Below are 18575 nucleotides of genomic sequence, written 5' to 3'. Positions count from 1 at the left end.
GGTTGACTTTTTATTATGTCGTTTAGATTTTGTTTCACAATCGATTAAAAAGGACTATGGATTAAAGCATTTAATGTCAATGGCCATTCTAAGCTGAATGTCCCTGCTCTCGTCAGATCGCAGAAGTTACACAGCTTAAGGCCTCGCTAGTACCAGTGTGGGAGACTGTCTGGGAATCCGTGGTGCTGTTGACTTTTTATTATGTCGCTTAGATTTTGTTTCACAATCGATTAAAAAGGACTATGGATTAAAGCATTTAATGTCAATGGCCATTCTAAGCTGAATGTGCCTGCTCTCGTTAGATCGCAGAAGTTACACAGCTTAAGGCCTCGCTAGTACCAGTGTGGGAGACTGTCTGGGAATCCGTGGTGCGGTTGACTTTTTATTATGTCGTTTAGATTTTGTTTCACAATCGATTAAAAAGGACTATGGATTAAAGCATTTAAAGTCAATGGCCATTCTAAGTTGAATGTGCCTGCTCTCGTTAGAGCGCAGAAGTTACACAGCTTAACGCCTCGCTAGTGCCAGTGTGGGAGACTGTCTGGGAATCCGTGGTGTGGTTAACTTTTTATTATGTCGTTTAGATTTTGTTTCACAATAGATTAAATAGGACTATGGATTAAAGCATTTAACGTCAATGGCCATTCTAAGCTGAATGTGCCTGCTCTCGTCCGAATGCAGAAGTTACACAGCTTAAGGCCTCGCTAGTACCAGTGTGGGAGGCTGTCTGGGAATCTGTGGTGCGGTTGACTTTTTATTATGTCGTTTAGATTTTGTTTCACAATAGATTAAATAGGACTATGGATTAAATCATTTAACGTCAATGGCCATTCTAAGCAGAATATGCCTCCTCTCGTCAGATCGCAGAAATTACCCAGCTTAAGGCCTCGCTAGTACCAGTGTGGGAGACTGTCTCGGAATCCGTTGTGCGGTTGAATTTTATTATGTCGTTTAGATTTTGTTTCACAATCGATTAAAAGGACTATGGATTAAAGCATTTAATGTCAATGGCCATTCTAAGCTGAATGTCCCTGCTCTCGTCAGATCGCAGAAGTTACACAGCTTAAGGCCTCGCTAGTACCAGTGTGGGAGACTGTCTGGGAATCCGTGGTGCGGTTGACTTTTTATTATGTCGTTAGATTTTGTTTCACAATCGATTAAAAAGGACTTTGGATTAAAGCATTTAACGTCAATGGCCATTCTAAGCTGAATGTGCCTGCTCTCGTCAGAACGCAGAAGTTACATAGCGTAAGTCCTCGCTAGTACCAGTGTGGGAGACTGTCTGGGAATCCGTGGTGCGGTTGACTTTTTATTATGTTGTTTAGATTTTGTTTCACAATAGATTAAATAGGACTATAGATTAAGGCTTTTAATGTCAATGGCCATTCTAAGCTGAATGTGCCTGCTCTCGTCCGAACGCAGAAGTTACACAGCTTAAGGCCTCGCTAGTACCAGTGTGGGAGTCTGTCTGGGAATCTGTGGTGCGGTTGAGTTTTTATTATGTCGTTTAGATTTTGTTTCACAATCGATTAAAAAGGACTATGGATTAAAGCCTTTAATGTCAATGGCTATTCTAAGCTGAATGTCCCTGCTCTCGTCAGATCGCAGAAGTTACACAGCTTAAGTCCTCGCTGGTACCCGTGTGGGAGACTGTCTGGGAATGCGTGGTGCGGTTGACTTTTTATTATGTTGTTTAGATTTTGTTTCACAATAGATTAAATAGGACTATGGATTAAGGCTTTTAATGTCAATGGCCATTCTAAGCGGAATGTCCCTGCTCTCGTCAGATCGCAGAAGTTACACAGCTTAAGGCCTCGCTAGTACCAGTGTGGGAGACTATCTGGGAATCCCGTGGTGCCTGTTGACTTTTTATTATGTCGTTTAGATTTTGTTTCACAATCGATTAAAAAGGACTATGGATTAAAGCATTTAATGTCAAGGCCATTCTAAGCTGAATGTGCCTGCTCTCGTCAGAACGCAGAAGTTACATAGCTTAAGTCCTCGCTAGTACTAGTGTGGGAGACTGTCTGGGAATCCGTGGTGCGGTTGAGTTTTTATTATGTTGTTTAGATTTTGTTTCACAATAGATTAAATAGGACTATGGATTAAAGCTTTTAATGTCAATGGCTTTTCTAAGCTGAATGTGCCTGCTCTTGTCAGATCGCAGAAGTTACACAGCTTAAGGCCTCGCTAGTACCAGTGTGGGAGACTGTCTGGGAATCCGTGGTGTGGTTGACTTTTTATTATGTCGTTTAGATTTTGTTTCACAATCGATTAAAAGGACTATGGGTTAAAGCATTTAAAGTCAATGACCATTCTAAGCTGAAATGTGCCTGCTCTCGTTAGAGTGCAGAAGTTACACAGCTTAAGGCCTCGCTAGTACCAGTGTGGGAGACTGTCTGGGAATCCGTGGTGCGGTTGACTTTTTATTATGTCGTTTAGATTTTGTTTCACAATCGATTAAAAAGGACTATGGATTAAAGCATTTAATGTCAATGGCCATTCTAAGCTGAATGTGCCTGCTCTCGTCAGATCGCAGAAGTTACACAGCTTAAGGCCTCGCTAGTACCAGTGTGGGAGACTGTCTGGGAATCCGTGGTGCGGTTGACTTTTTATTATGTCGTTTAGATTTTGTTTCACAATAGATTAAAATAGGACTATGGATTAAAGCATTTAACGTCAATGGCCATTCTAAGCTTAATGTGCCAGCTCTCGTCAGAACGCAGAAGTTACACAGCTTAAGGCCTCGCTAGTACCAGTGTGGGAGACTGTCTGGGAATCCGTGGTGCGGTTGCATTTTTATTATGTCGTTTAGATTTTGTTTCACAATCGATTAAAAAGAACTATGGATTAAAGCATTTAATGTCAATGGCCATTCTAAGCTGAATGTCCCTGCTCTCGTCAGATCGCAGAAGTTACACAGCTTAAGGCCTCGCTAGTACCAGTGTGGGAGACTGTCTGGAAATCCGTGTGCAGTTGACTTTTTATTATGTCGTTTAGATTTTGTTTCACAATCGATTAAAAAGGACTATGGATTAAAGCATTTAATGTCAATGGCCATTCTAAGCTGAATTTGCCTGCCCTCGTTAGATCGCAGAAGTTACACAGCTTAACGCCTCGCTAGTACCAGTGTGGGAGACTGTCTGGGAATCTGTGGTGCGGTTGACTTTTTATTATGTCGTTTAGATTTTGTTTCACAATAGATTAAATAGGACTATGGATTAAAGCGCTTAACGTCAATGGCCATTCTAAGCTGAATGTGCGTGCTCTCGTCAGATCGCAGAAGTTACACAGCTTAAGGCCTCGCTAGTACCAGTGGTGGAGACTGTCTGGGAATCCGTGGTGCGGTTGACTTTTTATTATGTCGTTTAGATTTTGTTTCACAATAGATTAAATAGGACTATGGATTAAAGCCTTTAACGTCAATGGCCATTCTAAGCTGAATGTGCCTGCTCTCGTCAGAACGCAGAAGTTACACAGCTTAAGGCCTCGCTAGTACCAGTGTGGAGACTGTCTGGAATCCGTGGTGCGGTTGACTTTTTATTATGTCGTTTAGATTTTGTTTCACAATCGATTAAAAAGGACTATGGATTAAAGCATTTAATGTCAATGGCCATTCTAAGCTGAATGTGCCTGCTCTCGTCAGAACGCAGAAGTTACATAGCTTAAGGCCTCGCTAGTATCAGTGTGGGAGACTGTCTGGGAATCCGTGGTGCGGTTGACTTTTTATTATGTTGTTTAGATTTTGTTTCACAATAGATTAAATAGGACTATGGATTAAGGCTTTAATGTCAATGGCCATCTAAGCTGAATGTGCCTGCTCTCGTCAGATCGCAGAAGTTACACAGCTTAAGGCCTCGCTAGTACCAGTGTGGGAGACTGTCTGGGAATCCGTGGTGCGGTTGACTTTTTATTATGTCGTTTAGATTTTGTTTCACAATCGATTAAAAAGGACTATGGATTAAAGCATTTAATGTCAATGGCCATTCTAAACTGAATGTCCCTGCTCTCGTCAGATCGCAGAAGTTACACAGCTTAGGGCCTTGCTAGTACCAGTGTGGGAGACTGTCTGGGAATCCGTGGAGCGGTTGACTTTTTATTATGTTGTTTAGATTTTGTTTCACAATAGATTAAATAGGACTATGGATTAAGACTTTTAATGTCAATGGCCATTCTAAGCTGAATGTGCCTGCTCTCGTCAGATCGCAGAAGTTGCACAGTTTAAGGCCTCGCTTGTACCAGTGTGGGAGACTGTCTGGGAATCCGTGGTGCGGTTGACTTTTTATTATGTCGTTTAGATTTTGTTTCACAATCGATTAAAAAGGACTATGGATTAAAGCATTTAATGTTAATGGCCATTTTAAGCTGAATGTGCCTGCTCTCGTTAGATCGCAGAAGTTACACAGCTTCACGCCTCCCTAGTACCAGTGTGGGAGACTGTCTGGGAATCCGTGGTGCGGTTGACTTTTTATTATGTCGTTTAGATTTTGTTTCACAATCGATTAAAAAGGACTATGGATTAAAGCATTTAATGTCAATGGCCATTCTAAGCTGAATGTCCCTGCTCTCGTCAGATCGCAGAAGTTACACAGCTTAAGGCCTCGCTAGTACAGTGTGGAGACTGTCTGGGAATCCGTGGTGCTGTTGACTTTTTATTATGTCGTTTAGATTTTGTTTCACAATCGATTAAAAAGGACTATGGATTAAAGCATTTAAAGTCAATGGCCATTCTAAGCTGAATGTGCCTGCTCTCGTTAGATCGCAGAAGTTACACAGCTTAACGCCTCGCTAGTACCAGTGTGGGAGACTGTCTGGGAATCCGTGGTGCGGTTGACTTTTTATTATGTCGTTTAGATTTTGTTTCACAATAGATTAAATAGGACTATGGATTAAAGCATTTAACGTCAATGGCCATTCTAAGCTGAATGTGCCTGCTCTCGTCCGAACGCAGAAGTTACACAGCTTAAGGCCTCGCTAGTACCAGTGTGGGAGACTGTCTGGGAATCTGTGTGCGGTTGAGTTTTATTATGTCGTTAGATTTGTTTCACAATAGAATAAATAGGACTATGGATTAAAGCATTTAACGTCAATGGCCATTCTAGCTGAATGTGCCTGCTCTCGTCAGAACGCAGAAGTTACACAGCTTAAGGCCTCGCTAGTACGAGTGTGGGAGACTGTCTGGAAATCCGTGGTGCGGTTGACTTTTTATTATGTCCTTTAGATTTTGTTTCACAATCGATTAAAAAGGACTATGGATTAAAGCATTTAATGTCAATGGCCATTCTAAGCTGAATGTACCTGCTCTCGTCAGATCGCAGAAGTTACACAGCTTAAGGCCTCGCTAGTACCAGTGTGGGAGACTGTCTGTGAATCCGTGGTGCGGTTGACTTTTTATTATGTTGTTTAGATTTTGTTTCACAATAGATTAAATAGGACTATGGATTAAGGCTTTTAATGTAAATGGCCATTCTAAGCTGAATGTGCCTGCTCTCGTCAGATCGCAGAAGTTACACAGCTTAAGGCCTCGCTAGTACCAGTGTGGGAGACTGTCTGGGAATCCGTGGTGCGGTTGACTTTTTATTATGTCGTTTAGATTTTGTTTCACAATCGATTAAAAAGGACTATGGATTAAAACATTTAATGTCAATGGCCATTCTAAGCTGAATGTGCCTGCCCTCGTTAGATCGCAGGAGTTACACAGCTTAACGCCTCGCTAGTACCAGTGTGGGAGACTGTCTGGGAATCGGTGGTGCGGTTGACTTTTTATTATGTCGTTTAGATTTTGTTTCACAATAGATTAAATAGGACTATGGATTAAAGCATTTAACGTCAATGGCCATTCTAAGCTGAATGTGCCTGCTCTCGTCAGATCGCAGAAGTTACACAGCTTAAGGCCTCGCTAGTACCAGTGTGGGAGACTGTCTGGGAATCCGTGGTGCGGTTGACTTTTTATTATGTCGTTTAGATTTTGTTTCACAATAGATTAAATAGGACTATGGATTAAAGCATTTAACGTCAATGGCCATTCTAAGCTGAATGTGCCTGCTCTAGTCAGAACGCAGAATTTACACAGCTTAAGGCCTCGCTAGTACCAGTGTGGAGACTGTCTGGAATCCGTGTTGCGGTTGACTTTTTATTATGTCGTTTAGATTTTGTTTCACAATCGATTAAAAAGGACTATGGATTAAAGAATTTAATGTCAATGGCCATTCTAAGCTGAATGTCCCTGCTCTCGTCAGATCACAGAAGTTACACAGCTTAAGGCCTCGCTAGTACCAGTGTGGGAGACTGTCTGGGAATCCGTGGTGCAGTTGACTTTTTATTATGTTGTTTAGATTTTGTTTCACAATAGATTAAATAGGACTATGGATTAAGGCTTTTAATGTCAATGGCCATTCTAAGCTGAATGTGCCTTCTCTCGTCAGATCGCAGAAGTTACACAGCTTAACCCCTCGCTAGTACCAATGTGAAAGACTGTCTGGGAATCCGTGGTGCGGTTGAATTTTTATTATGTCGTTTAGATTTTGTTTCACAATCGATTTAAAAGGACTATGGATTAAAGCATTTAATGTTAATGGCCATTCTAAGCTGAATGTCCCTGCTCTCGTCAGATCGCAGAAGTTACACAGCTTAAGGCCTCGCTAGTACCAGTGTGGGAGACTGTCTGGAATCCGTGGTGCGGTTGAATTTTTATTATGTCGTTTAGATTTTGTTTCACAATCGATTAAAAAGGACTATGGATTAAAGCATTTAATGTCAATGGCCATTCTAAACTGAATGTGCCTGCTCTCGTCAGATCGCAGAAGTTACACAGCTTAAGGCCTCGCTAGTACCAGTGTGGGAGACTGTCTGGGAATCCGTGGTGCGGTTGACTTTTTATTATGTCGTTTAGATTTTGTTTCACAATCGATTAAAAAGGACTATGGATTAAAGCATTTAATGTCAATGGCCATTCTAAGCTGAATGTGCCTGCTCTCGTCAGATCGCAGAAATTACACAGCTTAAGGCCTCGCTAGTACCAGTGTGGGAGACTGTCTGGGAATCCGTGGTGCGGTTGACTTTTTATTATGTCGTTTAGATTTTGTTTCACAATAGATTAAATAGGACTATGGATTAAAGCATTTAACGTCAATGGCCATTCTAAGCTGAATGTGCCTGCTCTCGTCAGAAGCAGAAAGTTACACAGCTTAAGGCCTCGCTAGTACCAGTGTGGGAGACTGTCTGGAAATCCGTGGTGCGGTTGCCTTTTATTATGTTGTTTAGATTTTGTTTCACAATCGATTAAAAAGGACTATGGATTAAAGCATTTAATGTCAATGGCCATTCTAAGCTGAATGTGCCTGCTCTCGTCAGATCGCAGAAGTTACACAGCTTAAGGCCTCGCTAGTACTAGTGTGGGAGACTGTCTGGCAATCCGTGGTGCAGTTGACTTTTTATTATGTCGTTTAGATTTTGTTTCACAATCGATTAAAAGGACTATGGATTAAAGCATTTAACGTCAATGGCCATTCTAAGCTGAATGTGCCTGCTCTCGTCAGATCGCAGAAGTTACACAGCTTAAGGCCTCGCTAGTACCAGTGTGGGAGACTGTCTGGGAATCCGTGGTGCGGTTGACTTTTTATTATGTCGTTTAGATTTTGTTTCACAATCGATTAAAAAGGACTATGGATTAAAGCCTTTAATGTCAATGGCCATTCTAAGCTGAATGTGCCTGCTCTCGTCAGATCGCAGAAGTTACACAGCTTAAGGCCTCGCTAGTACTAGTGTGGGAGACTGTCTGGGAATCCGTGGTGCGGTTGACTTTTTATTATGTCGTTTAGATTTTGTTTCACAATCGATTAAAAAGGACTGTGGATTAAAGCATTTAATGTCAATGGCCATTCTAAGCTGAATGTGCCTGCTCTCGTCAGATCGCAGAAGTTACCCAGCTTAAGGCCTCGCTAGTACCAGTGTGGGAGACTGTCTCGGAATCCGTTGTGCGGTTGAATTTTTATTATGTCGTTTAGATTTTGTTTCACAATCGATTAAAAAGGACTATGGATTAAAGCATTTAAAGTCAATGCTCATTCTAAGCTGAATGTGCCTGCTCTCGTTAGATCGCAGAAGTTACACAGCTTAACGCCTCGCTAGTACCAGTGTGGGAGACTGTCTGGGAATCCGCGGTGCGGTTGACTTTTTATTATGTCGTTTAGATTTTGTTTCACAATAGATTAAATAGGACTATGGATTAAAGCATTTAACGTCAATGGCCATTCTAAGCTGAATGTGCCTGCTCTCGTCCCAACGCAGAAGTTACACAGCTTAAGGCCTCGCTAGTTCCATTGTGGGAGACTGTCTGGGAATCCGTGGTGCGGTTGAGTTTTTATTATGTCGTTTAGATTTTGTTTCACAATCGATTAAAAAGGACTATGGATTAAAGCCTTTAACGTCAATGGCCATTCTAAGCTGAATGTCCCTGCTCTCGTCAGATCGCAGAAGTTACACAGCTTAAGGCCTCGCTGGTACCAGTGTGGGAGACTGTCTGGGAATGCATGGTGCGGTTGACTTTTTATTATGTTGTTTAGATTTTGTTTCACAATAGATTAAATAGGACTATGGATTAAGGCTTTTAATGTCAATGGCCATTCTAAGCTGAATATGCCTGCTCTCGTCAGATCGCAGAAGTTACACAGCTTAAGGCCTCGCTCCTACCAGTGTGGGAGACTGTCTGGGAATCCGTGGTGCGGTTGACTTTTTATTATGTCGTTTAGATTTTGTTTCACAATAGATTAAATAGGACTATGGATTAAAGCATTTAACATCAATGGCCATTCTAAGCTGAATGTGCCTGCTCTCGTCAGATCGCAGAAGTTACACAGCTTAAGGCCTCGCTAGTACCAGTGTGGGAGACTGTCTGGGAATCCGTGGTGCGGTTGACTTTTTATTATGTCGTTTAGATTTTGTTTCACAATAGATTAAAAAGGACTATGGATTAAAGCATTTAATGTCAATGGCCATTCTAAGCTGAATGTGCCTGCTCTCGTCAAAACGCAGAAGTTACACAGCTTAAGGCCTCGCTAGTACTAGTGTGGGAGACTGTCTGGGAATCCGTGGTGCGGTTGACTTTTTATTATGTCGTTTAGATTATGTTTCACAATAGATTAAATAGGACTATGGATTAAAGCATTTAACGTCAATAGCCGTTCTAAGCTGAATGTGCCTGCTCTCGTCAGAACGCAGAAGTTACACAGCTTAAGGCCTCGCTAGTACCAGTGTGGGAGACTGTCTGGGAATCCGTGGTGCGGTTGAATTTTTATTATGTCGTTTAGATTTTGTTTCACAATCGATTAAAAAGGACTATGGATTAAAGCATTTAATGTCAATGGCCATTCTAAGCTGAATGTCCCTGCTCTCGTTAGATCGCAGAAGTTACACAGCTTAAAGGGAATGTGTTGCCAGAAAAACATGTTTTTTTTTAAAAAATTAAACATTTAGTGTGTGGGTGATTAAACATTGTTCAAATTTTTTTTATTTTTTTGCACGAGTCCAGGAAATATTATAAATTATTTCTAATTTATAATACTACCCATTTTTGGTCACTAGATGGAGCTGTTCCCAAAATTGCAGCATTGCAACATTGGGTTAAAAGCCCTCGCTCTAGTGAGCTCTCAGCATCCCCCCCTCCTTTATCCTGGCTAGTGCCGGGATAAACGAGGGGTTTGAACGATGTAACCTCCTACACTGTGTGTCGCCATTTTTTGAGCTAACCCACAGTGTAGTAGGTTTACATACAGTAGTAAACACACACAAACACGAACATACATTGAAATCTCTTACCTGCTCCTGCCGCCGCGGCTCCCTCCGGCCCGTCCGCTCCATTTGCTGCCGCTGGTGCAAGTGCACAAATCCGGAAGCCGCGACCGGAAGTAGTAATATTACTGTCCGGCCGCGACTTCCGGTCCACAGGAAAATGGCGCCGGACGGCGCCAATTTCGAATAGGACTGTGTGGGAGCGGCGCATGCGCAGTTCCCACACAGACGCCGTACACTGCAGTCAATGGGACGGGAGCCGTTCGCAGTCCCTATGGGACTGTGGCTGCCGTATTCCATGTCTGTATGTGTCGTTAATCGACACACACAGAAATGGAACAAAAAATGGCAGCCCCCATAGGGAAGAAAAAGTGTAAAAATAAGAAAAAGTAAAACACAAACACACAAATGAATATAAACGTTTTTATTAAAGCACTAACATCTTTAACATATAAAAAAATAATTTGTGATGACACTGTTCCTTTAAGGCCTCGCTAGTACCAGTGTGGGAGACTGTCTGGGAATCCGTGGTGCTGTTGACTTTTTATTATGTCGTTTAGATTTTGTTTCACAATCGATTAAAAAGGACTATGGATTAAAGCATTTAATGTCAATGGCCATTCTAAGCTGAATGTCCCTGCCCTCGTCAGATCGCAGAAGTTACACAGCTTAATGCCTCGCTAGTACCAGTGTGGGAGACTGTCTGGGAATCCGTGGTGCGGTTGCCGTTTTATTATGTCGTTTAGATTTTTTTTCACAATCGATTAAAAAGGACTATGGATTAAAGCATTTCATGTCAATGGCCATTCTAAGCTGAATGTGCCTGCTCTCGTCAGATCGCAGAAGTTACACAGCTTAAGGCCTCGCTAGTACCAGTGTGGGAGACTGTCTGGGAATCCGTGGTGCGGTTGACTTTTTATTATGTCGTTTAGATTTTGTTTCACAATAGATTAAATAGGACTATGGATTAAAGCATTTAATGTCAATGGTCATTCTAAGCTGAGTGTGCCTGCTCTCGTCAGAACGCAGAAGTTACACAGCTTAAGGCCTCGCTAGTACCAGTGTGGGAGACTGTCTGGGAATCCGTGGTGCGGTTGAATTTTTATTATGTCGTTTAGATTTTGTTTCACAATAGATTAAAAAGGACTATGGATTAAAGCATTTAATGTCAATGGCCATTCTAAACTGAATGTCCCTGCTCTCGTCAGATCGCAGAAGTTACACAGCTTAGGGCCTCGCTAGTACCAGTGTGGGAGACTGTCTGGGAATCCGTGGTGCGGTTGACTTTTTATTATGTTGTTTAGATTTTGTTTCACAATAGATTAAATAGGACTATGGATTAAGGCTTTTAATGTCAATGGCCATTCTAAGCTGAATGTTCCTGCTCTCGTCAGATCGCAGAAGTTACACAGTTTAAGTCCTCGCTAGTACCAGTGTGGGAGACTGTCTGGGAATCCGTGGTGCGGTTGACTTTTTATTATGTCGTTTAGATTTTGTTTCACAATCGATTAAAAAGGACTATGGATTAAAGCATTTAATGTCAATGGCCATTCTAAGCTGAATGTGCCTGCTCTCGTCAGATCGCAGAAATTACACAGCTTAAGGCCTCGCTAGTACCAGTGTGGGAGACTGTCTGGGAATCCGTGGTGCGGTTGACTTTTTATTATGTCGTTTAGATTTTGTTTCACAATAGATTAAATAGGACTATGGATTAAAGCATTTAACGTCAATGGCCATTCTAAGCTGAATGTGCCTGCTCTCGTCAGAACGCAGAAGTTACACAGCTTAAGGCCTCGCTAGTACCAGTGTGGGAGACTGTCTGGGAATCCGTGGTGCGGTTGACTTTTTATTATGTCGTTTAGATTTTGTTTCACAATCGATTAAAAAGGACTATGGATTAAACCATTTAATGTCAATGGCCATTCTAAGCTGAATGTGCCTGCTCTCGTCAGATCGCAGAAGTTACACAGCTTAAGGCCTCACTAGTATCAGTGTGGGAGACTGTCTGGGAATCCGTGGTGAGGTTGACTTTTTATTATGTCGTTTAGATTTTGTTTCACAATCGATTAAAAAGGATTATGGATTAAAGCATTTAATGTCAATGGCCATTCTAAGCTGAATGTGCCTGCTCTCCTCAGATCGCAGAAATTACACAGCTTAAGGCCTCGCTAGTACCAGTGTGGGAGACTGTCTGGGAATCCGTGGTGCGGTTGACTTTTTATTATGTCGTTTAGATTTTGTTTCACAATAGATTAAATAGGACTATGGATTAAAGCATTTAACGTCAATGGCCATTCTAAGCTGAATGTGCCTGCTCTTGTAAGAACGCAGAAGTTACACAGCTTAAGGCCTCGCTAGTACCAGTGTGGGAGACTGTCTGGGAATCCGTGGTGCGGTTGACTTTTTATTATGTCGTTTAGATTTTGTTTCACAATCGATTAAAAAGGACTATGGATTAAAGCATTTGATGTCAATGGCCATTCTAAACTGAATGTCCCTGCTCTCGTCAGATCGCAGAAGTTACACAGCTTAAGGCCTCGCTAGTACCAGTGTGGGAGACTGTCTGGGAATCCGTGGTGCGGTTGACTTTTTATTATGTCGTTTAGATTTTGTTTCACAATAGATTAAAAAGGACTATGGATTAAAGCATTTAATGTCAATGGCAATTCTAAGCTGAATGTGCCTGCTCTCGTCAGATCGCAGAAGTTACACAGCTTAAGGCCTCGCTAGTACCAGTGTGGGAGACTGTCTGGGAATCCGTGGTGCGATTGACTTTTTTTTATGTCGTTTAGATTATGTTTCACAATAGATTAAATAGGACTATGGATTAAAGCATTTAACGTCAATAGCCATTCTAAGCTGAATGTGCCTGCTCTCGTCAAAACGCAGAAGTTACACAGCTTAAGGCCTCGCTAGTACCAGTGTGGGAGACTGTCTGGGAATCCGTGGTGTGGTTGAATTTTTATTATGTCGTTTAGATTTTGTTTCACAATCGATTAAAAAGGACTATGGATTAAAGCCTTTAATGTCAATGGCCATTCTAAGCTGAATGTCCCTGCTCTCGTCAGATCGCAGAAATTACACAGCTTAAGGCCTCGCTAGTACCAGTGTGGGAGACTGTCTGGGAATCCATGGTGCGGTTGACTTTTTATTATGTTGTTTAGATTTTGTTTCACAATAGATTAAATAGGACTATGGATTAAGGCTTTTAATGTCAATGGCCATTCTAAGCTGAATGTGCCTGCTCTCGTCAGATCGCAGAAGTTACACAGCTTAACGCCTCGTTAGTACCAGTGTGGGAGACTGTCTGGGAATCCGTGGTGCGGTTGACTTTTTATTATGTCGTTTAGATTTTGTTTCACAATAGATTAAATAGGACTATGGATTAAAGCATTTAACGTCAATGGCCATTCTAAGCTGAATGTGCCTGCTCTCGTCAGATCGCAGAAGTTACACAGCTTAAGGCCTCGCTAGTACCAGTGTGGGAGACTGTCTGGGAATCCGTGGTGCGGTTGAATTTTTATTATGTCGTTTAGATTTTGTTTCACAATCGATTAAAAAGGACTATGGATTAAAGCATTTAATGTCAATGGCCATTCTAAGATGAATGTCCCTGCTCTCGTCAGATCGCAGAAGTTACACAGCTTAAGGCCTCGCTAGTACCAGTGTGGGAGACTGTTTGGGAATCCGTGGTGCGGTTGCCTTTTTATTATGTCATTTAGATTTTGTTTCACAATCGATTAAAAAGGACTATGGATTAACGAATTTAATGTCAATGGCCATTCTAAGCTGAATGTGCCTGCTCTCGTCAGATCGCAGAAGTTACACAGCTTAAGGCCTCGCTAGTACCAGTGTGGGAGACTGTCTGGGAATCCGTGGTGCGGTTGACTTTTTATTATGTCGTTTAGATTTTGTTTCACAATTGATTAAAAAGGACTATGGATTAAAGCATTTAATGTCAATGGCCATTCTAAGCTGAATGTGCCTGCTCTCGTTAGATCGCAGAAGTCACACAGCTTAACGCCTCGCTAGTACCAGTGTGGGAGACTGTCTGGGAATACGTGGTGTGGTTGACTTTTTATTATGTCGTTTAGATTTTGTTTCACAATAGATTAAATAGGACTATGGATTAAAACATTTAACGTCAATGGCCATTCTAAGCTGAATGTGCCTGCTCTCGTCAGAACGCAGAAGTTACATAGCTTAAGTCCTCGCTAGTACCAGTGTGGGAGACTGTCTGGGAATCCGTGGTGCGGTTGACTTTTTATTATGTTGTTTAGATTTTGTTTCACAATAGATTAAATAGGACTATGGATTAAGGCTTTTAATGGCAATGGCCATTCTAAGCTGAATGTGCCTGCTCTCGTCAGATCGCAGAAGTTACACAGCTTAAGGCCTCGCTAGTACCAGTGTGGGAGACTGTCTGGGAATCCGTGGTGCGGTTGACTTTTTATTATGTCGTTTAGATTTTGTTTCACAATAGATTAAATAGGACTATGGATTAAAGCATTTAATGTCAATGGCCATTCTAAGCTGAATGTGCCTGCTCTCGTCAGATCGCAGAAATTACACAGCTTAAGGCCTCGCTAGTACCAGTGTGGGAGACTGTCTGGGAATCCGTGGTGCGGTTGACTTTTTATTATGTCGTTTAGATTTTGTTTCACAATAGATTAAATAGGACTATGGATTAAAGCATTTAACGTCAATGGCCATTCTAAGCTGAATGTGCCTGCTCTCGTCAGAACGCAGAAGTTACACAGCTTAAGGCCTCGCTAGTACCAGTGTGGGAGACTGTCTGGGAATCCGTGGTGCGGTTGACTTTTTATTATGTCGTTTAGATTTTGTTTCACAATCGATTAAAAAGGACTATGGATTAACCCATTTAATGTCAATGGCCATTCTAAGCTGAATGTGCCTGCTCTCGTCAGATCGCAGAAGTTACACAGCTTAAGGCCTCACTAGTATCAGTGTGGGAGACTGTCTGGGAATCCGTGGTGAGGTTGACTTTTTATTATGTCGTTTAGATTTTGTTTCACAATCGATTAAAAAGGATTATGGATTAAAGCATTTAATGTCAATGGCCATTCTAAGCTGAATGTGCCTGCTCTCTTCAGATCGCAGAAATTACACAGCTTAAGGCCTCGCTAGTACCAGTGTGGGAGACTGTCTGGGAATCCGTGGTGCGGTTGACTTTTTATTATGTCGTTTAGATTTTGTTTCACAATAGATTAAATAGGACTATGGATTAAAGCATTTAACGTCAATGGCCATTCTAAGCTGAATGTGCCTGCTCTTGTCAGAACGCAGAAGTTACACAGCTTAAGGCCTCGCTAGTACCAGTGTGGGAGACTGTCTGGGAATCCGTGGTGCGGTTGACTTTTTATTATGTCGTTTAGATTTTGTTTCACAATCGATTAAAAAGGACTATGGATTAAAGCATTTGATGTCAATGGCCATTCTAAACTGAATGTCCCTGCTCTCGTCAGATCGCAGAAGTTACACAGCTTAAGGCCTCGCTAGTACCAGTGTGGGAGACTGTCTGGGAATCCGTGGTGCGGTTGACTTTTTATTATGTCGTTTAGATTTTGTTTCACAATAGATTAAAAAGGACTATGGATTAAAGCATTTAATGTCAATGGCAATTCTAAGCTGAATGTGCCTGCTCTCGTCAGATCGCAGAAGTTACACAGCTTAAGGCCTCGCTAGTACCAGTGTGGGAGACTGTCTGGGAATCCGTGGTGCGATTGACTTTTTTTTATGTCGTTTAGATTATGTTTCACAATAGATTAAATAGGACTATGGATTAAAGCATTTAACGTCAATAGCCATTCTAAGCTGAATGTGCCTGCTCTCGTCAAAACGCAGAAGTTACACAGTTTAAGGCCTCGCTAGTACCAGTGTGGGAGACTGTCTGGGAATCCGTGGTGTGGTTGAATTTTTATTATGTCGTTTAGATTTTGTTTCACAATCGATTAAAAAGGACTATGGATTAAAGCCTTTAATGTCAATGGCCATTCTAAGCTGAATGTCCCTGCTCTCGTCAGATCGCAGAAATTACACAGCTTAAGGCCTCGCTAGTACCAGTGTGGGAGACTGTCTGGGAATCCATGGTGCGGTTGACTTTTTATTATGTTGTTTAGATTTTGTTTCACAATAGATTAAATAGGACTATGGATTAAGGCTTTTAATGTCAATGGCCATTCTAAGCTGAATGTGCCTGCTCTCGTCAGATCGCAGAAGTTACACAGCTTAACGCCTCGTTAGTACCATTGTGGGAGACTGTCTGGGAATCCGTGGTGCGGTTGACTTTTTATTATGTCGTTTAGATTTTGTTTCACAATAGATTAAATAGGACTATGGATTAAAGCATTTAACGTCAATGGCCATTCTAAGCTGAATGTGCCTGCTCTCGTCAGATCGCAGAAGTTACACAGCTTAAGGCCTCGCTAGTACCAGTGTGGGAGACTGTCTGGGAATCCGTGGTGCGGTTGAATTTTTATTATGTCGTTTAGATTTTGTTTCACAATCGATTAAAAAGGACTATGGATTAAAGCATTTAATGTCAATGGCCATTCTAAGATGAATGTCCCTGCTCTCGTCAGATCGCAGAAGTTACACAGCTTAAGGCCTCGCTAGTACCAGTGTGGGAGACTGTTTGGGAATCCGTGGTGCGGTTGCCTTTTTATTATGTCATTTAGATTTTGTTTCACAATCGATTAAAAAGGACTATGGATTAACGAATTTAATGTCAATGGCCATTCTAAGCTGAATGTGCCTGCTCTCGTCAGATCGCAGAAGTTACACAGCTTAAGGCCTCGCTAGTACCAGTGTGGGAGACTGTCTGGGAATCCGTGGTGCGGTTGACTTTTTATTATGTCGTTTAGATTTTGTTTCACAATTGATTAAAAAGGACTATGGATTAAAGCATTTAATGTCAATGGCCATTCTAAGCTGAATGTGCCTGCTCTCGTTAGATCGCAGAAGTCACACAGCTTAACGCCTCGCTAGTACCAGTGTGGGAGACTGTCTGGGAATACGTGGTGTGGTTGACTTTTTATTATGTCGTTTAGATTTTGTTTCACAATAGATTAAATAGGACTATGGATTAAAACATTTAACGTCAATGGCCATTCTAAGCTGAATGTGCCTGCTCTCATCAGAACGCAGAAGTTACATAGCTTAAGTCCTCGCTAGTACCAGTGTGGGAGACTGTCTGGGAATCCGTGGTGCGGTTGACTTTTTATTATGTTGTTTAGATTTTGTTTCACAATAGATTAAATAGGACTATGGATTAAGGCTTTTAATGGCAATGGCCATTCTAAGCTGAATGTGCCTGCTCTCGTCAGATCGCAGAAGTTACACAGCTTAAGGCCTCGCTAGTACCAGTGTGGGAGACTGTCTGGGAATCCGTGGTGCGGTTGACTTTTTATTATGTCGTTTAGATTTTGTTTCACAATAGATTAAATAGGACTATGGATTAAAGCATTTAACGTCAATGGCCATTCTAAGCTGAATGTGCCTGCTCTCGTCAGAACGCAGAAGTTACACAGCTTAAGGCCTCGCTAGTACCAGTGTGGGAGACTGTCTGGGAATCCGTGGTGCGGTTGAATTTTTATTATGTCGTTTAGATTTTGTTTCACAATCGATTAAAAAGGACTATGGATTAAAGCATTTAATGTCAATGGCCATTCTAAACTGAATGTCCCTGCTCTCGTCAGATCGCAGAAGTTACACAGCTTAGGGCCTCGCTAGTACCAGTGTGGGAGACTGTCTGGGAATCCGTGGTGCGGTTGACTTTTTATTATGTTGTTTAGATTTTGTTTCACAATAGATTAAATAGGACTATGGATTAAGGCTTTTAATGTCAATGGCTATTCTAAGCTGAATGTGCCTGCTCTCGTCAGATCGCAGAAGTTACACAGCTTAAGGCCTCGCTAGTACCAGTGTGGGAGACTGTCTGGGAATCCGTGGTGCGGTTGTCTTTTTATTATGTCGTTTAGATTTTGTTTCACAATCGATTAAAAAGGACTATGGATTAAAGCATTTAATGTTAATGGCCATTTTAAGCTGAATGTGCCTGCTCTCGTTAGATCGCAGAAGTTACACAGCTTAACGCCTCCCTAGTACCAGTGTGGGAGACTGTCTGGGAATCCGTGGTGCGGTTGACTTTTTATTATGTCGTTTAGATTTTGTTTCACAATCGATTAAAAAGGACTATGGATTAAAGCATTTAATGTCAATGGCCATTCTAAGCTGAATGTCCCTGCTCTCGTCAGATCACAGAAGTTACACAGCTTAAGGCCTCGCTAGTACCAGTGTGGGAGACTGTCTGGGAATCCGTGGTGCGGTTGACTTTTTATTATGTCGTTTAGATTTTGTTTCACAATCGATTAAAAAGGACTATGGATTAAAGCATTTAAAGTCAATGCTCATTCTAAGCTGAATGTCCCTGCTCTCATTAGATCGCAGAAGTTACACAGCTTAACGCCTCGCTAGTACCAGTGTGGGAGACTGTCTGGAAATCCGTGGTGCGGTTGACTTTTCATTATGTCGTTTAGATTTTGTTTCACAATAGATTAAATAGGACTATGGATTAAAGCATTTAACGTCAATGGCCATTCTAAGCTGAATGTGCCTGCTCTCGTCCCAACGCAGAAGTTACACAGCTTAAGGCCTCGCTAGTACCAGTGTGGGAGACTGTCTGGGAATCCGTGGTGCGGTTGACTTTTTATTATGTCGTTTAGATTTTGTTTCACAATCGATTAAAAAGGACTATGGATTAAAGC

At 41.8% G+C, this 18575-nt stretch overlaps 72 pseudogenes; all 72 read left to right on the top strand.

Moving 5' to 3' along the window:
• The first annotated feature begins 75 nt into the window (after nucleotides 1-75).
• Nucleotides 76-194, top strand: LOC142736236 (5S ribosomal RNA; annotated as a pseudogene).
• Nucleotides 195-261: 67 nt separating this feature from the next.
• LOC142724886 (5S ribosomal RNA) lies at nucleotides 262-380 on the top strand (annotated as a pseudogene).
• Nucleotides 381-633: 253 nt separating this feature from the next.
• On the top strand, nucleotides 634-752 carry LOC142669649 (5S ribosomal RNA; annotated as a pseudogene).
• A 251-nt stretch (nucleotides 753-1003) lies between these two features.
• On the top strand, nucleotides 1004-1122 carry LOC142726434 (5S ribosomal RNA; annotated as a pseudogene).
• A 66-nt stretch (nucleotides 1123-1188) lies between these two features.
• On the top strand, nucleotides 1189-1307 carry LOC142699587 (5S ribosomal RNA; annotated as a pseudogene).
• A 67-nt stretch (nucleotides 1308-1374) lies between these two features.
• LOC142670611 (5S ribosomal RNA) lies at nucleotides 1375-1493 on the top strand (annotated as a pseudogene).
• Nucleotides 1494-1746: 253 nt separating this feature from the next.
• On the top strand, nucleotides 1747-1867 carry LOC142711805 (5S ribosomal RNA; annotated as a pseudogene).
• Nucleotides 1868-2119: 252 nt separating this feature from the next.
• Nucleotides 2120-2238, top strand: LOC142708232 (5S ribosomal RNA; annotated as a pseudogene).
• A 253-nt stretch (nucleotides 2239-2491) lies between these two features.
• Nucleotides 2492-2610, top strand: LOC142684699 (5S ribosomal RNA; annotated as a pseudogene).
• Nucleotides 2611-2678: 68 nt separating this feature from the next.
• On the top strand, nucleotides 2679-2797 carry LOC142708155 (5S ribosomal RNA; annotated as a pseudogene).
• Nucleotides 2798-3235: 438 nt separating this feature from the next.
• On the top strand, nucleotides 3236-3354 carry LOC142700878 (5S ribosomal RNA; annotated as a pseudogene).
• A 67-nt stretch (nucleotides 3355-3421) lies between these two features.
• Nucleotides 3422-3538, top strand: LOC142700007 (5S ribosomal RNA; annotated as a pseudogene).
• Nucleotides 3539-3605: 67 nt separating this feature from the next.
• Nucleotides 3606-3724, top strand: LOC142737844 (5S ribosomal RNA; annotated as a pseudogene).
• Nucleotides 3725-3790: 66 nt separating this feature from the next.
• LOC142666221 (5S ribosomal RNA) lies at nucleotides 3791-3908 on the top strand (annotated as a pseudogene).
• A 67-nt stretch (nucleotides 3909-3975) lies between these two features.
• On the top strand, nucleotides 3976-4094 carry LOC142707430 (5S ribosomal RNA; annotated as a pseudogene).
• Nucleotides 4095-4161: 67 nt separating this feature from the next.
• LOC142697019 (5S ribosomal RNA) lies at nucleotides 4162-4280 on the top strand (annotated as a pseudogene).
• Nucleotides 4281-4533: 253 nt separating this feature from the next.
• On the top strand, nucleotides 4534-4650 carry LOC142668445 (5S ribosomal RNA; annotated as a pseudogene).
• Nucleotides 4651-4717: 67 nt separating this feature from the next.
• LOC142680607 (5S ribosomal RNA) lies at nucleotides 4718-4836 on the top strand (annotated as a pseudogene).
• A 434-nt stretch (nucleotides 4837-5270) lies between these two features.
• Nucleotides 5271-5389, top strand: LOC142729694 (5S ribosomal RNA; annotated as a pseudogene).
• A 67-nt stretch (nucleotides 5390-5456) lies between these two features.
• On the top strand, nucleotides 5457-5575 carry LOC142736385 (5S ribosomal RNA; annotated as a pseudogene).
• A 253-nt stretch (nucleotides 5576-5828) lies between these two features.
• LOC142684577 (5S ribosomal RNA) lies at nucleotides 5829-5947 on the top strand (annotated as a pseudogene).
• Nucleotides 5948-6198: 251 nt separating this feature from the next.
• Nucleotides 6199-6317, top strand: LOC142738350 (5S ribosomal RNA; annotated as a pseudogene).
• Nucleotides 6318-6755: 438 nt separating this feature from the next.
• LOC142736303 (5S ribosomal RNA) lies at nucleotides 6756-6874 on the top strand (annotated as a pseudogene).
• A 67-nt stretch (nucleotides 6875-6941) lies between these two features.
• On the top strand, nucleotides 6942-7060 carry LOC142737032 (5S ribosomal RNA; annotated as a pseudogene).
• Nucleotides 7061-7312: 252 nt separating this feature from the next.
• Nucleotides 7313-7431, top strand: LOC142666801 (5S ribosomal RNA; annotated as a pseudogene).
• Nucleotides 7432-7497: 66 nt separating this feature from the next.
• On the top strand, nucleotides 7498-7616 carry LOC142684456 (5S ribosomal RNA; annotated as a pseudogene).
• A 67-nt stretch (nucleotides 7617-7683) lies between these two features.
• On the top strand, nucleotides 7684-7802 carry LOC142736009 (5S ribosomal RNA; annotated as a pseudogene).
• Nucleotides 7803-8427: 625 nt separating this feature from the next.
• LOC142696399 (5S ribosomal RNA) lies at nucleotides 8428-8546 on the top strand (annotated as a pseudogene).
• Nucleotides 8547-8613: 67 nt separating this feature from the next.
• Nucleotides 8614-8732, top strand: LOC142685649 (5S ribosomal RNA; annotated as a pseudogene).
• A 67-nt stretch (nucleotides 8733-8799) lies between these two features.
• LOC142735875 (5S ribosomal RNA) lies at nucleotides 8800-8918 on the top strand (annotated as a pseudogene).
• A 67-nt stretch (nucleotides 8919-8985) lies between these two features.
• Nucleotides 8986-9104, top strand: LOC142736154 (5S ribosomal RNA; annotated as a pseudogene).
• A 67-nt stretch (nucleotides 9105-9171) lies between these two features.
• On the top strand, nucleotides 9172-9290 carry LOC142666667 (5S ribosomal RNA; annotated as a pseudogene).
• Nucleotides 9291-10584: 1294 nt separating this feature from the next.
• Nucleotides 10585-10703, top strand: LOC142684340 (5S ribosomal RNA; annotated as a pseudogene).
• A 67-nt stretch (nucleotides 10704-10770) lies between these two features.
• Nucleotides 10771-10889, top strand: LOC142666002 (5S ribosomal RNA; annotated as a pseudogene).
• A 67-nt stretch (nucleotides 10890-10956) lies between these two features.
• On the top strand, nucleotides 10957-11075 carry LOC142666708 (5S ribosomal RNA; annotated as a pseudogene).
• Nucleotides 11076-11142: 67 nt separating this feature from the next.
• On the top strand, nucleotides 11143-11261 carry LOC142666899 (5S ribosomal RNA; annotated as a pseudogene).
• A 67-nt stretch (nucleotides 11262-11328) lies between these two features.
• LOC142737020 (5S ribosomal RNA) lies at nucleotides 11329-11447 on the top strand (annotated as a pseudogene).
• Nucleotides 11448-11514: 67 nt separating this feature from the next.
• Nucleotides 11515-11633, top strand: LOC142725350 (5S ribosomal RNA; annotated as a pseudogene).
• Nucleotides 11634-11700: 67 nt separating this feature from the next.
• LOC142691892 (5S ribosomal RNA) lies at nucleotides 11701-11819 on the top strand (annotated as a pseudogene).
• Nucleotides 11820-11886: 67 nt separating this feature from the next.
• On the top strand, nucleotides 11887-12005 carry LOC142731559 (5S ribosomal RNA; annotated as a pseudogene).
• Nucleotides 12006-12072: 67 nt separating this feature from the next.
• Nucleotides 12073-12191, top strand: LOC142737975 (5S ribosomal RNA; annotated as a pseudogene).
• Nucleotides 12192-12258: 67 nt separating this feature from the next.
• On the top strand, nucleotides 12259-12377 carry LOC142737710 (5S ribosomal RNA; annotated as a pseudogene).
• A 67-nt stretch (nucleotides 12378-12444) lies between these two features.
• LOC142735578 (5S ribosomal RNA) lies at nucleotides 12445-12563 on the top strand (annotated as a pseudogene).
• A 67-nt stretch (nucleotides 12564-12630) lies between these two features.
• Nucleotides 12631-12749, top strand: LOC142702917 (5S ribosomal RNA; annotated as a pseudogene).
• A 67-nt stretch (nucleotides 12750-12816) lies between these two features.
• On the top strand, nucleotides 12817-12935 carry LOC142738209 (5S ribosomal RNA; annotated as a pseudogene).
• Nucleotides 12936-13002: 67 nt separating this feature from the next.
• Nucleotides 13003-13121, top strand: LOC142738489 (5S ribosomal RNA; annotated as a pseudogene).
• A 67-nt stretch (nucleotides 13122-13188) lies between these two features.
• LOC142736568 (5S ribosomal RNA) lies at nucleotides 13189-13307 on the top strand (annotated as a pseudogene).
• Nucleotides 13308-13374: 67 nt separating this feature from the next.
• Nucleotides 13375-13493, top strand: LOC142689489 (5S ribosomal RNA; annotated as a pseudogene).
• Nucleotides 13494-13560: 67 nt separating this feature from the next.
• Nucleotides 13561-13679, top strand: LOC142684219 (5S ribosomal RNA; annotated as a pseudogene).
• Nucleotides 13680-13746: 67 nt separating this feature from the next.
• LOC142709088 (5S ribosomal RNA) lies at nucleotides 13747-13865 on the top strand (annotated as a pseudogene).
• Nucleotides 13866-13932: 67 nt separating this feature from the next.
• Nucleotides 13933-14051, top strand: LOC142738375 (5S ribosomal RNA; annotated as a pseudogene).
• A 67-nt stretch (nucleotides 14052-14118) lies between these two features.
• Nucleotides 14119-14237, top strand: LOC142736167 (5S ribosomal RNA; annotated as a pseudogene).
• Nucleotides 14238-14304: 67 nt separating this feature from the next.
• LOC142736950 (5S ribosomal RNA) lies at nucleotides 14305-14423 on the top strand (annotated as a pseudogene).
• A 67-nt stretch (nucleotides 14424-14490) lies between these two features.
• Nucleotides 14491-14609, top strand: LOC142720752 (5S ribosomal RNA; annotated as a pseudogene).
• A 67-nt stretch (nucleotides 14610-14676) lies between these two features.
• Nucleotides 14677-14795, top strand: LOC142691880 (5S ribosomal RNA; annotated as a pseudogene).
• A 67-nt stretch (nucleotides 14796-14862) lies between these two features.
• On the top strand, nucleotides 14863-14981 carry LOC142728998 (5S ribosomal RNA; annotated as a pseudogene).
• A 67-nt stretch (nucleotides 14982-15048) lies between these two features.
• Nucleotides 15049-15167, top strand: LOC142735842 (5S ribosomal RNA; annotated as a pseudogene).
• A 67-nt stretch (nucleotides 15168-15234) lies between these two features.
• Nucleotides 15235-15353, top strand: LOC142737709 (5S ribosomal RNA; annotated as a pseudogene).
• Nucleotides 15354-15420: 67 nt separating this feature from the next.
• LOC142735577 (5S ribosomal RNA) lies at nucleotides 15421-15539 on the top strand (annotated as a pseudogene).
• Nucleotides 15540-15792: 253 nt separating this feature from the next.
• On the top strand, nucleotides 15793-15911 carry LOC142738208 (5S ribosomal RNA; annotated as a pseudogene).
• Nucleotides 15912-15978: 67 nt separating this feature from the next.
• On the top strand, nucleotides 15979-16097 carry LOC142670125 (5S ribosomal RNA; annotated as a pseudogene).
• A 67-nt stretch (nucleotides 16098-16164) lies between these two features.
• On the top strand, nucleotides 16165-16283 carry LOC142736491 (5S ribosomal RNA; annotated as a pseudogene).
• A 67-nt stretch (nucleotides 16284-16350) lies between these two features.
• LOC142689483 (5S ribosomal RNA) lies at nucleotides 16351-16469 on the top strand (annotated as a pseudogene).
• Nucleotides 16470-16536: 67 nt separating this feature from the next.
• On the top strand, nucleotides 16537-16655 carry LOC142684107 (5S ribosomal RNA; annotated as a pseudogene).
• A 67-nt stretch (nucleotides 16656-16722) lies between these two features.
• Nucleotides 16723-16841, top strand: LOC142709078 (5S ribosomal RNA; annotated as a pseudogene).
• A 67-nt stretch (nucleotides 16842-16908) lies between these two features.
• Nucleotides 16909-17027, top strand: LOC142737191 (5S ribosomal RNA; annotated as a pseudogene).
• A 67-nt stretch (nucleotides 17028-17094) lies between these two features.
• LOC142736166 (5S ribosomal RNA) lies at nucleotides 17095-17213 on the top strand (annotated as a pseudogene).
• Nucleotides 17214-17280: 67 nt separating this feature from the next.
• On the top strand, nucleotides 17281-17399 carry LOC142735167 (5S ribosomal RNA; annotated as a pseudogene).
• Nucleotides 17400-17466: 67 nt separating this feature from the next.
• LOC142666702 (5S ribosomal RNA) lies at nucleotides 17467-17585 on the top strand (annotated as a pseudogene).
• Nucleotides 17586-17652: 67 nt separating this feature from the next.
• On the top strand, nucleotides 17653-17771 carry LOC142736932 (5S ribosomal RNA; annotated as a pseudogene).
• A 253-nt stretch (nucleotides 17772-18024) lies between these two features.
• On the top strand, nucleotides 18025-18143 carry LOC142738167 (5S ribosomal RNA; annotated as a pseudogene).
• A 253-nt stretch (nucleotides 18144-18396) lies between these two features.
• LOC142672731 (5S ribosomal RNA) lies at nucleotides 18397-18515 on the top strand (annotated as a pseudogene).
• The last annotated feature ends 60 nt before the right edge of the window (nucleotides 18516-18575 follow it).

The sequence above is a fragment of the Rhinoderma darwinii genome, chromosome 1 (assembly GCF_050947455.1).
Source record: "Rhinoderma darwinii isolate aRhiDar2 chromosome 1, aRhiDar2.hap1, whole genome shotgun sequence".
NCBI lineage: Eukaryota > Metazoa > Chordata > Amphibia > Anura > Rhinodermatidae > Rhinoderma > Rhinoderma darwinii.
The sequence above is the reverse complement of the archived record's forward strand: the minus strand, read 5'-3'. Positions and strand labels throughout refer to the sequence as shown.